Genomic DNA, 17,331 nt, shown 5'->3' with positions numbered 1-17,331 from the left:
AGATTTTTATCGCTCTTTGAATGTTATATGTTTTATACTATTTTCTAGATAATTATTGTTGGTAAAGGGACACTATTGATTTTTATAAATTGATTTTATATCAGATAGCCTAATTATTTAACTAAGTCTAATATTTCATCTTGGGAGTATGCTGGATTTCCTATGTAGATGACCATCTTACTCGAATCCTAAATTGTATTTGTCCTCTTCTAATCTTTACATTTCTTATTTCTTCTTTTTTCTTGTAGCATTAGTCAGGAAATTCAGTACTTTGTTAAACAAGAGTGATTATAAAAGACATCATTATCTGATTCACAAACCTGAAGCAATGTGGTTTAAAATTTTATTAAATATGAAATTGTAAGTTTTAATTATATGATCTTTATTAAGTTAGGGAAGTTTCATTCTGCCACTGATTTTCTGAGTTTATATCAAAAATTACATTGAAATTTAGTAAATGAATCTTTTGCAGCAATTAAAAGTTACGTGGATTGCAATAATTATTTGGCAGATAAATAAATCAAAAACTATAACACACACACACACACACACACACACACACAACTGAACATTATTCAGTTTTAGAAAAGGAAATCCCCGGCGTTGGTTGAAAAACACCCTCGGCTTTGGCCGTGGCCACGGGTGAGATTCGGCGCCCAGAGCCTCCCGGGGGCGTCAGCTCACTGCGCGCTGCTCCACGTGCGGCGGCGAAACCCAGGCCCAGACAGGCGCCCCGGTGCAGTAGCTCGCATGGTCTGGACCCTGACTGCTGACCCCAGCTACTGAACCCTAACCCTGTCTTCTCTCCTCAGGACACTGGTCCTCCCACGCCTGAGACTGACGTCGTCAGGACCGCGGGGTCGGGGGTACTCGGCTGTTCCCCCTTTCAAATAAAGCTGTTTGTCTAAAAAATAAAAAATAAATAATAATAATAATAATAATAGAAAAGGAAATTCTATCATTTGCTAAAACATGGATGGACTTGGAGGACATTATGCTAATTAAAAAGAAAAATACCATATGATCACAAATCTCCGTGGAATCATTTCTTTAAAGAGTCAAATATACAACAACAATGAAAAAATGTAAATCAGAGGATACAAAATAGTAGATATGTAAGGTGAATAAGTCTAGAGATCTAAGGTACAACATGAGGGTTATAGGTAATAATATTGTACAGTATTTAGAATTTTTGCAAAATGGGTGGCTTTTAGCTGCTCTTGACAACAAAAAACAAGGGGGTGGGGTAAACATTTGAGATGATGGATGTGTTAATTTGCTTCACTATAGTAACCATTTTACTACCTATGTGTGCCCCATAGTATACCTTAAATGTGTACAATACAATTTAGTTTTAAATTTAAAACATAAAATGCACACTGCAAACTACAGAATATAGTTATATGATTAGTCTTATATGTGGTGATAGATAACAGGAATCTATAAATACCTTATTTTGCATTTTCTTTATTCAATATATATTAGCCTCATCAAAACTTTAGTTTTCTAAAACCTTTTTTTTTTTTTTTAGTTTTCTAAAAAGTCTTTATAAGTTAGGAACCATCTATCCCTTGAAAGTATGGAAGAACTCAGCTATGAAGTCATTTGGACTTGAGGCATCGTTTGAGGAAAGCCTGAAATTACCATTTCAATTTCTCTAATGATTATTGGTCTATTAAGGGTTTTTACTCTTCTTGCTCCAATTTTGGCCTTTTATATTTTTATACAACTGTCTCTCTTCTTTCTAGATTTCAAATATATTCAAATGTGTTAATGTATAGCTGCTAAAATAAAATTTGTATTATTTTTAAACCCCTTGCATACATATATTCATTATTTTTCTGTATCATATTGATTTTATATTCTCTTTTATTTTGTTCTATATGTCTTGCCAGAGATATTTTTACCATACGAATCCTTTAAAAATACATTTTTTGCTAATATTCTTTACATATTATTGGGTTTACTTATTCATTTACTTATTAAATATTGATTGAGCCACCTGTCATTTGCTTGGCACTGTTCTAGGCACCCAGATTTAGCAATGGACAAAGCAGACTAAAATCTCTGCCCCTGGGGATTGCATGCTCATGTATTCCTTAATTATGATTGGCTCCCCGCTTGCTTCATTGGTTTTCTTCTTCTGTTTGCTTTGTCCAACTTTTTAAATTGAATGCTTATTAATTTCCCTCTTAGAAATGCATTTGCATTGTCATTCAATGCTAAATCTATTATGTGTTTATCTCTATGATTTCTTCTTGATATATGCTCTATTTTTAGCCTTCGATTAATTATGTTTAACTTATAAGTGTATATTAAAATATCATTTTAAATTTATTAGTTACTGTCTCTTCCCCTATACCCATATAGTAATTGAAGATACCTCAGTAGCCTCAGATATGTATCATCTTCACTTCTCTAGGCAATATATACTGTCTTTGCTTCTTTAGACAATAAACTTGACAGAATTATTTACTCATTCCTAATTTCATGTACTTATTTCATGTACATTTCATATGTGTGCATGTCTGTGTCTGTGTGTTTCTGCTAGAAATCATTTCTCTTCTTGCCTGAGTACTTCCCCCAAGAATTTTCTCAAAGAGGGTTGTGTAGGGTAAACCTCATGAGAACTGAAAATAGCTTTATTTTTTAAATTTATCTTATTAAAAATTTTTAGTTTAATTTTGTTTAACACTTTGAAAATGTTGCCCCTTTAGTTTTCCTTGTATTGCTGTGGAGAAGCTAAATATTAAATGATCTTTTTATTCTGAAAAATTTTAATATATTATTATTACCATTTTTATTCTTATCATTCACTGTAAGTTGTCTATTGTGGATTTTCCTTATCTAATTTTTCAGCACACTATAATATTTTTCAATCTGAGGTATTTCATTATCCTCTAATTTAATGAACTCTCACCCCTTATTTCATAAAATATATTTTCATCTCCATTTATGTCCTCTCTTTCCTTTAAAAAAAAAGCTTGTCATAAAAACGTGAAAACTTACAGTTCTGTTCCTTATATCTCTTAACTTAAAAAAAAAATTTCTATCTCTCTGTTCCTTCCTGCTGTCTTCTGGTAGCACCCAAACCCCATATTCTAGGTCGGCACTATATTCTAGCTGGATACACATTGCTATTTATCCTTTCTATTGAATTTTTAATTTAATTAATTAATTTATTTTTTATTTATTATTTATTTATTTATTTTTTATTATACTTTAAGTTCTAGGGTACATGTGCATAACATGCAGGTTTGTTACATATGTATACTTGTGCCATGTTGGTGTGCTGCACCCATCAACTCGTCAGCACCCATCAATTCGTCATTTATATCAGATATAACTCGCAATGCAATCCCTCCCCCCTCCCCCCTCCCCATGATAGGCCCCGATGTGTGATGTTCCCCTTCCTGAGTCCAAGTGATGTCATTGTTCAGTTCCCACCTGTGAGTGAGAACATGCAGTGTTTGGTTTTCTGTTCTTGTGATAGTTTGCTAAGAATGATGGTTTCCAGCTGCATCCATGTCCCTACAAAGGACGAAAACTCATCCTTTTTTATGGCTCCATAATATTCCATGGTGTATATGTGCCACATTTTCTTAATCGAGTCTGTCACAGATGGACATTTGGGTTGATTCCAAGTCTTTGCTATTGTGAATAGTGCCGCAATAAACATACGTGTGCATGTGTCTTTATAGCAGCATGATTTATAATCCTTTGGGTATATACCCAGTAGTGGGATGGCTGAGCCATATGGTACATCTAGTTCTAGATCCTTGAGGAATCGCCATACTGTTTTCCATAATGGTTGAACTAGTTTACAATCCCACCAACAGTGTAAAAGTGTTCCTATTTCTGCACATCCTCTCCAGCACCTGTTGTTGCCTGACTTTTTAATGATTGCCATTCTAACTGGTGTGAGATGGTATCTCATTGTGGTTTTGATTTGCATTTCTCTGATGGCGAGTGATGATGAGCATTTTTTCATGTGTCTGTTGGCTGTATGAATGTCTTCTTTTGAGAAATGTCTGTTCATATTTTGCCCACTTTGATGGGGTTGTTTTTTTCTTGTAAATTTGTTTGAGTTCTTTGTAGATTCTGGATATTAGCCCTTTGTCAGATGAGTAGATTGCAAAAATTTTCTCCCATTCTGTAGGTTGCCTGTTCACTCTGATGGTAGTTTATTTTGCTGTGCAGAAGCTCTTTAGTTTAATGAGATCCCATTTATCAATTTTGGCTTTTGCTGCCTTTGCTTTTGGTGTTTTAGACATGAAGTCTACCTAGGTTTTCTTCTAGGGTTTTTATGGTATTAGGTCTAACATTTAAGTCTCTAATCCATCTTGAATTAATTTTCGTATAAGGAGTAAGGAAAGGATCCAGTTTCAGCTTTCTACTTATGGCTAGCCAATTTTCCCAGCACCATTTATTAAATAGGGAATCCTTTCCCCATTTCTTGTTTCTCTCAGGTTTGTCAAAGATCGCATGGCTGTAGATGTGTGGTATTATTTCTGAGGACTCTGTTCTGTTCCATTGGTCTATATCTCTGTTTTGGTACCAGTACCATGCTGTTTTGGTTACTGTAGCCTTGTAGTATAGTTTGAAGTCAGGTAGCGTGATGCCTCCAGCTTTGTTCTTTTGACTTAGGATTGTCTTGGCAATGTGGGCTCTTTTTTGGTTCCATATGAACTTTAAAGCCGTTTTTTCCAATTCTGTGAAGAAACTCATTGGTAGCTTGATGGGGATGGCATTGAATCTATAAACAACCTTGGGCAGTATGGCCATTTTCACGATATTGATTCTTCCTATCCATGAGCATGGTATGTTCTTCCATTTGTTAGTGTCCTCTTTGATTTCACTGAGCAGTGGTTTGTAGTTCTCCTTGAAGAGGTCCTTTACATCCCTTATAAGTTAGATTCCTAGGTATTTTATTCTCTTTGAAGCAATTGTGAATGGAAGTTCATTCCTGATTTGGCTCTCTGTTTGTCTGTTACTGGTGTATAAGAATGCTTGTGATTTTTGCACATTAATTTTGTATCCTGAGACTTTGCTGAAGTTGCTTATCAGCTTAAGGAGATTTTGGGCTGAGACAATGGGATTTTCTAAATATACAATCATGTCATCTGCAAACAGAGACAATTTCACTTCTTCTTTTCCTAACTGGATACCCTTGATTTCTTTCTCTTGCCTGATTGCCCTAGCCAGAAGTTCCAGCACTATGCTGAATAGGAGTGGTGAGAGAGGGCATCCCTGTCTTGTGCCAGTTTTCAAAGGGAATCTTTCCAGTTTTTGCCCATTCTGTATGATATTGGCTGTGGGTTTGTCATAAATAGCTCTTATTATTTTCAGATACGTTCCATCAATACCGAATTTATTGAGCGTTTTTAGCATGAAGGGCTGTTGAATTTTGTCAAAAGACTTTTCTGCATCTATTGAGATAATCATGTGGTTCTTGTCTTTGGTTCTGTTTATATGCTGGATTACATTTATTTATTTGCATGTGTTGAACCAGCCTTGCATCCCAGGGATGAAGCCCACTTGATCATGGTGGATAAGCTTTTTGATGTGCTGATGAATCCGGTTTGCCAGTATTTTATTGAGGATTTTTGCATTGATGTTCATCAGGGATATTGGTCTAAAATTCTCTTTTTTTGTTGTGTCTCTGCCAGGCTTTGGTATCAGAATGATGTTGGCCTCATAAAATGAGTTAGAGAGGATTCCCTCTTTTTCTATTGATTGGAATAGTTTCAGAAGGAATGGTACCAGCTCCTCCTTGTACCTCTGGTAGAATTCAGCTGTGAATCCATCTGGTCCTGGACTTTTTTTGGTTGGTATGCTCTTAATTATTGCCTCAATTTCAGAGCCTGCTATTGGTCTATTCAGGGATTCAACTTCTTCCTGGTTTAGTCTTGGAAGAGTTTAAGTGTCCAGGAAATTATCCATTTCTTCTAGATTTTCTAGTTGATTTGCGTAGAGGTGTTTATAGTATTCTCTGATGGTAGTTTATTTCTGTGGGGTCCGTGGTGATATACCCTTTATCATTTTTTATTGCGTCTATTTGATTCTTCTCTCTTTTCTTCTTTATTAGTCTTGCTAGCAGTCTGTCAATTTTGTTGATCTTTTCAAAAAACCAACTCCTAGATTCATTGATTTTTTGGAGGGTTTTTTGTGTGTCTATCTCCTTCAGTTCTGCTCTGAAATTAGTTATTTCTTGCCTTCTGCTAGCTTTTGAATGTGTTTGCTCTTGCTTCTCCAGTTCTTTTAATTGTGATGTTAGAGTGTCGATTTTAGATCTTTCCAGCTTTCGCTTGTGAGCATTTAGTGCTATAAATTTCCCTCTACACACTGCTTTAAATGTGTCCCAGAGATTCTGGTATGTTGTATCTTTGTTCTCATTGGTTTCAAAGAACATCTTTATTTCTGCCTTCATTTCTTTATGTACCCAGTAGTCATTCAGGAGCAGGTTGTTCAGTTTCCATGTAGTTGAGCGGTTTTGATTGAGTTTCTTAGTCCTGAGTTCTAGTTTGATTGCACTGTGGTCTGAGAGACAGTTTGTTATAATTTCTGTTCTTTTACATTTGCTGAGGAGTGCTTTACTTCCAATTATGTGGTCAATTTTGGAATAAGTGTGATGTGGTGCTGAGAAGAATGTATATTCTGTTGATTTGGGGTGGAGAGTTCTATAGATGTCTATTAGGTCTGCTTGGTGCAGAGATGAGTTCAATTCCTGGATATCCTTGTTAACTTTCTGTCTCGTTGATCTGTCTAATGTTGACAGTGGAGTGTTGAAGTCTCCCATTATTATTGTATGGGAGTCTAAGTCTCTTTGTAAGTCTCTAAGGACTTGCTTTATGAATTTGGGTGCTCCTGTATTGGGTGCATATATATTTAGGATATTTAGCTCTTCCTGTTGAATTGATCCCTTTACCATTATGTAATGGCCTTCTTTGTCTCTTTTGATCTTTGATGGTTTAAAGTCTATTTTATCAGAGACTAGGATTGCAACCCCTGATTTTTTTTTTTTTTGTTCTCCATTTGCTTGGTAGATCTTCCTCCATCCCTTTATTTTGAGCCTATGTAGTCTCTGCATGTGAGATGGGTCTCCTGAATACAGCAGACTGATGGGTCTTGACTCTTTATCCCATTTGCCAGTCTGTGTCTTTTAATTGGAGCATTTAGTCCATTAACATTTAAGGTTAATATTGTTATGTGTGAACTTGATCCTGCCATTATGATATTAACTGGTTATTTTGCTCATTAGTTGATGCAGTTTCTTCCTAGCCTCGATGGTCTTTACATTTTGGCATGTTTTTGCAATGGCTGGTACTGGTTGTTCCTTTCCATGTTTAGTGCTTCCTTCAGGGTCTCTTGTAAGGCAGGCCTGGTGGTGACAAAATCTCTAAGCATTTGCTTATCTGTAAAGGATTTTATTTCTCCTTCACTTATGAAACAGTTTGGCTGGATATGAAATTCTGGGTTGAAAATTCTTTTCTTTAAGAATGTTGAATATTGGCCCCCACTCTCTTCTGGCTTGTAGAGTTTCTGCCGAGAGGTCTGCTGTTAGTCTGATGGGCTTCCCTTTGTGGGTAACCCGACCTTTCTCTCTGGCTGCCCTTAAGATTTTTTCCTTCATTTCAACTTTGGTGAATCTGGCAATTATGTGTCTTGGAGTTGCTCTTCTGGAGGAGTATCTTTGTGGCATTCTCTGTATTTCCTGAATTTGAATGTTGGCCTGCCCTACTAGGTTGGGGAAGTTCTCCTGGATGATATCCTGAAGAGTGTTTTCCAACTTGGTTCCATTTTCCCCCTCACTTTCAGGCACCCCAATCAGATGTAGATTTGGTCTTTTTACATAATCCCATACTTCTTGCAGGCTTTGTTCATTTCTTTTTCTTCTTTTTTCTTTTGGTTTCTCTTCTCGCTTCATTTCATTCATTTGATCCTCAATCGCTGATACTCTTTCTTCCAGTTGATCGAGTCAGTTACTGAAGCTTGTGGATTTGTCACGTATTTCTCGTGTCATGGTTTTCATCTCTGTCATTTCATTTATGACCTTCTCTGCATTAATTATTCTAGCTATCAATTCTTCCACTCTTTTTTCAAGATTTTTAGTTTCTTTCCGCTGGGTACGTAATTCCTCCTTTAGCTCTGAGAAGTTTGATGGACTGAAGCCTTCTTCTCTCATCTCGTCAAAGTCATTCTCTGACCGGCTTTGATCCGTTGCTGGCGATGAGCTGCGCTCCTTTGCAGGGGGAGATGTGCTCTTATTTTTTGAATTTCCAGCTTTTCTGCCCTGCTTCTTCCCCATCTTTGTGGTTTTATCTGCCTCTGGTCTTTGATGATGGTGACGTACTGATGGGGTTTTGGTATAGGTGTCCTTCCTGTTTGATAGTTTTCCTTCTAACAGTCAGGACCCTCAGCTGTAGGTCTGTTGGAGATTGCTTGAGGTCCACTCCAGACCCTGTTTGCCTGGGTATCAGCAGCAGAGGTTGCAGAAGATAGAGTATTGCTGAACAGCGAGTGTACCTGTCTGATTCTTACTTTGGAAGCTTCCTCTCAGGGGTGTACTCCACCCTGTGAGGTGTGGGGTGTCAGACTGCCCCTAGTGGGGGATGTCTCCCAGTTAGGCTACTCAGGGGTCAGGGACCCACTTGAGCAGGCAGTCTGTCCCTTCTCAGATCTCAACCTCTGTGTTGGGAGATCCACTGCTCTCTTCAAAGCTGTCAGACAGGGTGGTTCGTGTCTGCACAGGCCTCTGCTCCTTCCCCTTTTGTTGTTTAGCTGTTCCCTGTCCCTAGAGGTTTAGTCTACAGAGACAGGCAGGTTTCCTTGAGCTGCTGTGAGCTCCACCCAGTTCGAGCTTCCCAGTGGCTTTGTTTACCTACTTAAGCCTCAGCAAAGGCAGGCACCCTCCCCCAGCCTTGCTGCTGCGGTTTCGGTTAGATCGCAGACTGCTGTGCTAGCAATGAGGGAGGCTCCGTGGCCGTGGGATCCTCCCGGCCAGGTGTGAGTATAATCTCATGGTGTGCCCGTTTGCTTACAGTGCAGCATTGGGGTGGGAATTACCCGATTTTCCAGGTGTTGTGTGTCTCAGTTCCCCTGGCTAGGAAAAGGGATTCCCTTCCCCCTTGCGCTTCCCAGGTGAGGCAATGCCTCACCCTGCTTCAGCTCTCGCTGGTTGGGCTGCAGCAGCTGACCAGCACCAATTGTCCGGCACTCCCCAGTGAGATGACCCCAGTACCTCAGTTGAAAATGCAGAAATCACCGGTCTTCTGTGTCGCTCGCGCTGGGAGTTGGAGACTGGAGCTGTTCCTATTCGGCCATCTTGCCGGTTTTTTTCTTTGAATTTTTAATTTTATTTCATATTTTTATCTCCTGTCTGCCTCTTGAGTCAATTTTATAACTGCTGGGTCCTCTCTTTTCTTCTAGTATCCACCCTGTCACTCTGATGATGTCTCCTTGCTGTTATTGCTCCTCTAATTCACAGAAGGTCTCCTGTGTCTTGTCCTCTCAATGCAGATGACAATGGAGTTTCCCCCCACAGTAATCTCCATATGGTCCTTTTTTTGGTTAATACTGCTTCCTATCTCTCCAAGATTGTTGACGTTGTGTTCCTTTTGTGTATCCAACACTTCTCTCCTATGTTATATCACCAGGACAAGCTTCGGGAGACAGAGGCATATTATACTAATTCACAATCTTGTCAGGAGTAAAAATCAAAATTATTATTTTATATCAAGGGTAGAAAGCAGGAGGGGCAGGGAGGTGGTACATGAGTCCTGGCAGAACATCCCTTTCATGCATGTCCCAACGACTTCCTTGGACCTGAAGAATATTGAAGACCTGGGACAGTGACGTAAAAATCAAGCAACAAGGAAATAAATTCCAATGACAAATAACATTTTGACTGAGAAACCATTATCCTCTTCCCCGGATCGATATTATTGTTTTATACTTACAAAGACAGTGACTGAAAGATCAAAAGAAAATAGTCTTACTCTCATCTAGGCAATCCAACCTGGAGGGTTTCAGAAGGCACATTGACTGATCCTATGCAACTGAAGCCTTCAAAATTTGCTTTCTTCTTGCTTCTATCTTCTTCCTTCTATTTGCCCTTATTTATATACACACACACACACCCCAATACACGCTTATTTCACCTGAATTCCACATTTCATCAAAACTGACTTCCCAAGAACTGTGCACAGGTTGTCACTAAGGATTCTTCATTGTCTCCCACATTTTCTGCCACCTAATTGTAAAGAGCACCTTCCCCTGCATTCTAGAGGTATATGCAGTAATATAGGTGTGTGTGTGTATATATATGTATATATATGCATGCTATTTAATAATAAAGTATTAAATAATAGTATAGCATTATCATATAATACTATCCTGTAATATTTAATAAATTATTCTCTGCTAATCCACATTATTCTATACACTATGTTATTCTATATGTTATGCAATTGTCTCATACTATTCTATACATTATATTCTATAGAATAATAATATGGTATATTATATTTAATAATATAATACTATTATTATGTACTATAGTATATAATAAAGTAAAATTTAAGTTCACCTGGTTTTCTTCCGGTGTTTTCTAAAGGTCTTTGGCTATCTGTACATGTATATCATAGAAAATAGGATGTGGAATTCCCAGTGGCTTTTTGATGTTAATAGTGCTGATGTTAGAAACTACCAGTCCTGTTTCTTCAAAGCCCAGCCACACACTTCCTTTTTTCTTTGGGGAGGTAGAGGAAAGAAACAGGGAGAGAAAATAGGTAGAGCCAACTGTTGAGCTACGAGTTCTCAGGCAACTCTAACATAGTTTTCATCATGCCCTGCCAAAATGACAGATCCCTTTTTCATGTGCTGCTAAGGGAGGAGAACAGCAAAAAACTGAAGAGGTATAGGAAGCCAAGGGAGATTTCTGTGCTGAATGTGGACGGGTATGTATGCAGGCTCTATTCATGCCAGACACTTTAGGAACATTATTTCATCTGATTGTCCCAACAGCACTATTAAAAGTTATATGTTATTATGAACTTTTCATAGATAGTGACACTGAACTCAATGAATTTCAATATTGTCCCGATTTCATGAATAATAGTGGAGACAGCAGCAATTCCTCAGAGGCATGTCTGAACATAAAGACCCTGTCCACTCACCACAAAATCAGAGAAGAGAGCATTCTTGCCCTAAGACAGAGCTCGCTACTCAGGGTTTGCCCTTGATTAAATATGGAAAGTTTACCTGTGATACCTCTGACTTGTAACTTTTGTTTTTGAGGCTTGCTCTTCTTTCTGTAGCATCCAGCACCCCTCCATTTGTGCATGGAGGGCTCTCAGCTTATCTGCATTTTCTATAAGAGGACCATCTATGATAAACTGATTCTCACTTAGATGTTAGCTAAGAAGTTGTTTTTTGTTACTGATTTTGGTTTGGGTTTGTTTGTTTTGCCTTTCCTAGAGAACCATAGATAAAAGGAGAAACTGTTTCTTTAATATTTGCTATTGTTTAATTCAAAGAAATGAATCTCTAAATGTAGAGTTTCCATCTCTTGAGCCTTGGCAAAGAACATATAGATGTTAAATTTGCTCTCAACCAAATGAGGTGAAATCTAGTCAATTACCAATGCCACATGGTCTGGTTGGCACCAGAAGGCCTAATATCTGAGTACACAATAGAAAGTAAGTCAGGTGGTCTTTAAACAACACTCCCCTGAGACAATCAAGGTAGAAATAAAGAAATCTCAAAAGTTTAGCAAGCGGATGTTTATCTTGCTAGATACTGTCAGTAGTTTTCTGTAGCTACTTTTTTGAGCTAGCTAATGTTTAATTTGAGTAACCTTGTGGAAAGACCTGTTTAAGTGGCACTATCAAACAATAGCAGCAAGAGGAGAGATAAGAAGAAAGTAAAAAAAGGATTATTAAAGAAATGCTGGGGGTGAAATTTATCTCTTCAAACAAATCAGGGTGTGCTAAGTTAATAGAAAAATCCTATAATGGATGGACAGATAGGAAACTTATTTTCCAGAAGTTAGAAGCATGTGAGTGATTTTTACTCTGATTTGGTGGCAGGGGGTTGGGGAGAGGAGGCTGTGAATTTCAGAATATTATGTTTATAATATATTTTCCAGGATATTGGCATTAAAAATACCTTTTAAAAAATATTACATAACAATGATGCAAAGGATGAAACTGAAGGGGAGGGACCGGGTCTTGAGACAGCCTATCCTGAGCTTCTATCCATAATTTAGCTCTGTAGGAAGAAAATCTCTTTTGATCCCATTTTCAATTCTAGTACATCTAACAGCAACACTAGAATAAGATTTGACCTACTAAGTGCTCTGCTACATTGGAGTTGTTTAGATTCACCAGAGTATAAAAAACATACATAGAAAGATAATTACAAAATAGAGGCTGAGTTTGTCTTTCAGTATTTCTATTATTTGGTTAGTCCAGGCTCAGCCTCTAGATTCTGAATTTGTCAGGCTTCTGAGCCCAAGCTAAGCCATCATAACCCCTCAGCCCCTAGACTCTGAAGTTGTCAGGCCTCTGAGCCCAAGCTAAGCCATCATAACCCCTGTGACCTGCACATATACATCCAGATGGCCTGAAACCACCAAAGAACCACAAAAAAAGTGAAATAGCCAGTTCCTGCCTTAAGTGATGATATTCCACCATTGTGATTTGTTCCTGCCGCATCCTAACTGATCAATTGACCTTGTGACATTCCTTCTCCTGGACATTGAATCTCAGGAGCTCCCCATGCAGCACCTTGTGACTCCCACCCCTGTCTGCAAGAGAAAATCTTCTTTAACTGTAATTTTCCACTACCTACCCAAATCCTATAAAACTGCCCCACCCCTATCTCCCTTTGCTGACTCCTTTTTTGGACTCAGTCTGCCTGCACCCAGGTGATTGAAAAAGCTTGACTGCTCACACAAAGCCTGTTTGGTGGTCTCTTCACACGGACATGCGTAACAGAATTTAGATGTAGTAAAAATTTCCAATGTGTTCCTGAGATTACTTTATTACAGAAGAGTATTAATAATGTGCATGTACTGATGCTTTATTTGTACTGTTTTTGAAGTAAAAGAGTTGAAATAATTCAAGATTCTATTTGACCAATCAGCTTGTATTTTTTAAGGGCTTAATAAGTAGCTGCCTCTGAGGAGATTTAGAGAAGGGCTGTCAGAAATGGGTAACTTTTCTTCAGGTGTTTACAGAAGATGAAGGGTGGCAAGACAGGCACCAAGCAATCGGAATGGTGGAGAAAGATGCTGTGGCTTCTGACGGCTTGCCTGTGGTCTTTTGTGTTAACCAGCAATAGAAAATTACTAGACTTTTCCATAGAGATAAAGGACTATGAAAATAGTTTGGACCAGGCATGGTGGCTCACCCTTGTAATCCCAGCATTATTGGAGGCTAAGGTGGGCAGATCACTTGAACTCAGGAGTTGGAGACTAGCCTAGGCAATATGATGAAATCTCATCTCTACCAAAAATTATAAAATATTAGCTGAGGTGGGAGGAGGCTTGAACCCAGGAGGCGGAGGTTGCAGTGAGCCGAGATTGCGCTGCTGCCCTCCAACCTGGGTAAGAGAGTGATACCCTGTTGGAAGGAAGGAAGGAAGGAAGGAAGGAAGGAAGGAAGGAAGGAAGGAAGGGAGGGAGGGAGGGAGGGAGGGAGGGAGGGAGGGAGGGAAGGAAGGAAGGAAGGAAGGAAGGAAGGAAGGAAGGAAAGAAGGAAAGAAGGAAAATAAAATAATTTGACCAAGTAACTGTGTATCCCAATTACTTAAAAGTTCAGATACACAGGCTCCACTCGATATAAAATAAATCAGAACATCTCTTGGTGTTATGGGCCGAACATGTGTAACCCCCAGATTTATTTGCTGAAACCCTAACTCCCAGTGCAATGGTGTTTGGAGATGGGGCCTTTGGGAGGGAATTAGGATTAAATAAGGTCATGAGGATGGGACTCTTATGATGAGATTAGTAGCCTTATAAAAGACACCAGAGAACTTGTTCTCTCTCTCTCTCTCTCTCTCTCTCTCTCTCTCTCTCTCTGTATTCACATAAAGAAGAGCTCATGTGAACACGCAGCAAGAAAGGGATGGTCTGCAACCTAAGAACCTAAGAGGAGAGCCCTCCCCAGAAACCGACCATGCCAACACCCTGATCTCAGACTTCCAGCCTTTAGAACTGTGCGAAATAAATTTCTGTTGTGAAAGGCAGGAGTTTGTTGAGAAATGAGTTCCTAGTCTTTTTGCCTTTACTTAAACTACTTTGGTAAGATGTAATTGGGTTTTTTTCCCCCTTGTCTCATTGCCCTCCAACCATTGAGCTGTAGTCACACCTGCTTCTGTAGAAGGGTGAATGCAACCCAGGAAAAAAAAAGAAAAAAACAGTTTTAATCACATGAAATTTCCCCCGACCTTCACCAAAAAAGAAAAGATGTGTTGAAATCCTAACCAGCCAGAATGTGTCCTTATTTGGAAATAAGGTATTGATAGAGGTCATGAAGTTAAAATGAGGTACAGAGTTAGCATTAAAACTATCTTAAAAAAAAAAAAATAAGGCAGAAAATCAGGTTACTTTTCAAAGGAGGGTAAAAAACAAGGCTCAGGACTATCACAGCTTTAGTAGCTCAGATATGTTCATATACAAGCCACATTTTCTTCAAAAATACCCACGATTCTGTGTTTGCTGGATTATTAGAAATGGAGTGGGAGGATAAGCCATAATAAAAGTTTAGGCAGAGTGAAACAGTAAATAGTATGTACAAATCCCTGTAACTTAACCTGATACCACACGTTCAAGTTGTGAGAGGTCTCTCTTGGGCATGCTTTATACAGACACTAATCCCATTCATGAAGGTTCTGTACCTATGACCTAATCACCTCCCAAAGGCCCCACTTTCTAATGCCATCGCCTTGGTGGTAAGGATTTCAACATATGAATTTGGGGCTAGGGGATGCAGATGTTCAATCCATAGTGGGTTGTGAGTCTGGAGAAGCAACAAGGCTCCCTCAGTCTGAGCTTGGGCCCTACTCAAGGAGGCAGGTTTCAGTGCATCTTTCATAAGAAGGAATACGGATCTATTCTACCTTCATTTAACTTAAAGTCATAGTGGTGACTCTTTCAGAACAACGGAAATCTATTGTTAAGGAGGAATCGAAGTTTATAAGTTCAGAAACATAAAACAGCCAGGAATGTTCAGAAGGCAACTCTAACTAAAATAATTAAGCCCCTTCCCTGGAAGTACCATGATATAGTTTGGATCTGTGTCCTCACCAAATCTTATGTAAAATTGTAACCTCCGATGTTGAAGTTTAGGCCAAGTGGGAGGTGATTGGATCATGGGGCCAGAGTTCTTATGAATAGCACCATCCCCCCTTGCTATTGCGTAGTAAGTGAGTTCTCACGAGATCTGGTTGTTTAGTAGTGTGTGACACCTCTCCCTACCAACACTCTCTTGGTCCTGCTCCTGCCATGTGAGAAACCTGTTCCCACTTTGCCTTCCACCGTGACTGAAGGCTCCCTGAGGTCTCTCCAGAGGCAGATGCTGCCATGCTTCCTGCACAGCCTGCAGAACCATGAGCCCATCAAACCTCTTTTCTTTGTAAATTACCCAGTCTCAGGTATTTATCTATAGTAGTGTGAGAATACACTAATACATACCACAATGCACAGAAAGTAATATCAAGCAGTCTTACCTCAAAGAGCAGGAAAAACATTTGAAGAATATTTGAAGAAAACTACGTGATTTTCTTTCCCTGCACTATTGTAGTTCAATTCTTCCCTGAAGCCTATTCAAAGGTGAGGATGGAAAATAATCACTCAAGAGATCAAGGCAAATATCATCCCATAGAGAATAGCCCTTTTCCATGAGCTTGCCACCATTGCAGCCTTCAATTTTACATGACTTCTGGTCAAACTATATAAATAATTAAAATATTTTTGCTTTAAAAGTTGTGATTAGTCTTTAGGCTCAACGTAGATATCTAAATTAAAGGTTGTAGGGCAAATACCCAAAAGAGTAGGGGTTCTGGCATCAGACAGAATTTGATTTGAGTTTGAATTCCATCACTCTTGTGCAAAATATGCAGCCTCCCAGAGATCTAATCATCTCATCTGTAAAATAAAGCTGGTTATATCTGACCTCAATGATTTATTGGAAGGAATACATCACATTACACCTGTAAAGCTTTGAGCACAGTGTGTGACACAATTAGTCATGAGTAAAATTAATATTAACTCTTATAAAGAAAATCGTATTTTTGAAAAGAGTGCTAGGTAATATGTTAAATAAAAAGGCTGAGAAAACAGTTGTGTAGGACTTCAGAAAAAAAATAAATCATTTTCTATTAACCACTCCATGAGCCAATTTATCATTGAAAGAAGGATTTGGCTTGATAATGAAATTTCTAGAATAAGCAAACTCTAGTTCTTGACAGAACTTTAGAATCAGAATCTTTCAAATGGTCAAACTATACCATACCATAGACTGGGCGACTTGAGCAACATGTATTTTTCACAGAGCTGGAGACTGGGAAGCCCAAGATCAGGGTGCCAGGAGATTCAGTGTCTGGTGAGGGTTCTCTTGTGGTTTCCTCACGTAAGAGAGAGAGAGAGAAAGCCAGCCAACTCTCTTCTATGTCTTCTTATAAGGGCACTAATCCCATTATGAGGGCTCTGCCTTCATAATCTAATTTTTCCCAGAAGTCCCACCTTCAAATACCATCACATTAGGGGTTATTAGTTTTGGGGCGGGGAGTGGGGGGAGCACAAACATTCAGTTCCTAGCTCTTGCTCCAGGTCAAACAATCACTAGTCAGAGCCAGCACTAAGCTACATTTCTCATATGACTCTATCACAGTCTATTAGACCTTGATTTATATTTGCTGAAAGACTGGTCTCGTTTCTTTTTGAGATTTATACTTATAAATTTATAAAGCTGATTTAGGACAGTTAATTCCATGTAACATGTCACCCAAACAATTGCATATTGGTTTGACAAACCACATTTCAATCCATCAGAAAAGTTTAGGTTGATGCCTGCACATATTCCAGAGACATGAAAGTGGAGGATAAGTGTTTTTACAGCACACAAACCTGAGGCGAGTTGTTAAAGGACACTTGCTTTGGAATGGAACTCTGGAGTGTTTAATTATCAACATGTGCCTTTCCATCCCTGGCCTATTAAATCATCTGGCCTGCTAATAATAGCCTGTTTAGCCATCAGGAAAAGATGGATGAGTTTTAGTTCCCATTTTCAAATCCAAGGGATCTGCCCTGTTTCTGAATTATCTGCA

The 17,331-nt window shown here is 38.7% G+C and overlaps 1 non-coding gene across 1 annotated transcript; it reads left to right on the top strand.

The window, feature by feature from the left end:
- The first annotated feature begins 602 nt into the window (after positions 1 to 602).
- On the top strand, positions 603 to 730 carry LOC115896294. The gene has a single exon (XR_004056193.1). It is a non-coding gene; the product is annotated as a small nucleolar RNA ACA64 (small nucleolar RNA).
- The last annotated feature ends 16,601 nt before the right edge of the window (positions 731 to 17,331 follow it).

This window comes from Rhinopithecus roxellana, chromosome 2 (assembly GCF_007565055.1).
Source record: "Rhinopithecus roxellana isolate Shanxi Qingling chromosome 2, ASM756505v1, whole genome shotgun sequence".
NCBI classification, from domain to species: Eukaryota; Metazoa; Chordata; class Mammalia; order Primates; family Cercopithecidae; genus Rhinopithecus; species Rhinopithecus roxellana.
This window is presented reverse-complemented; position numbering and strand designations above follow the sequence as displayed.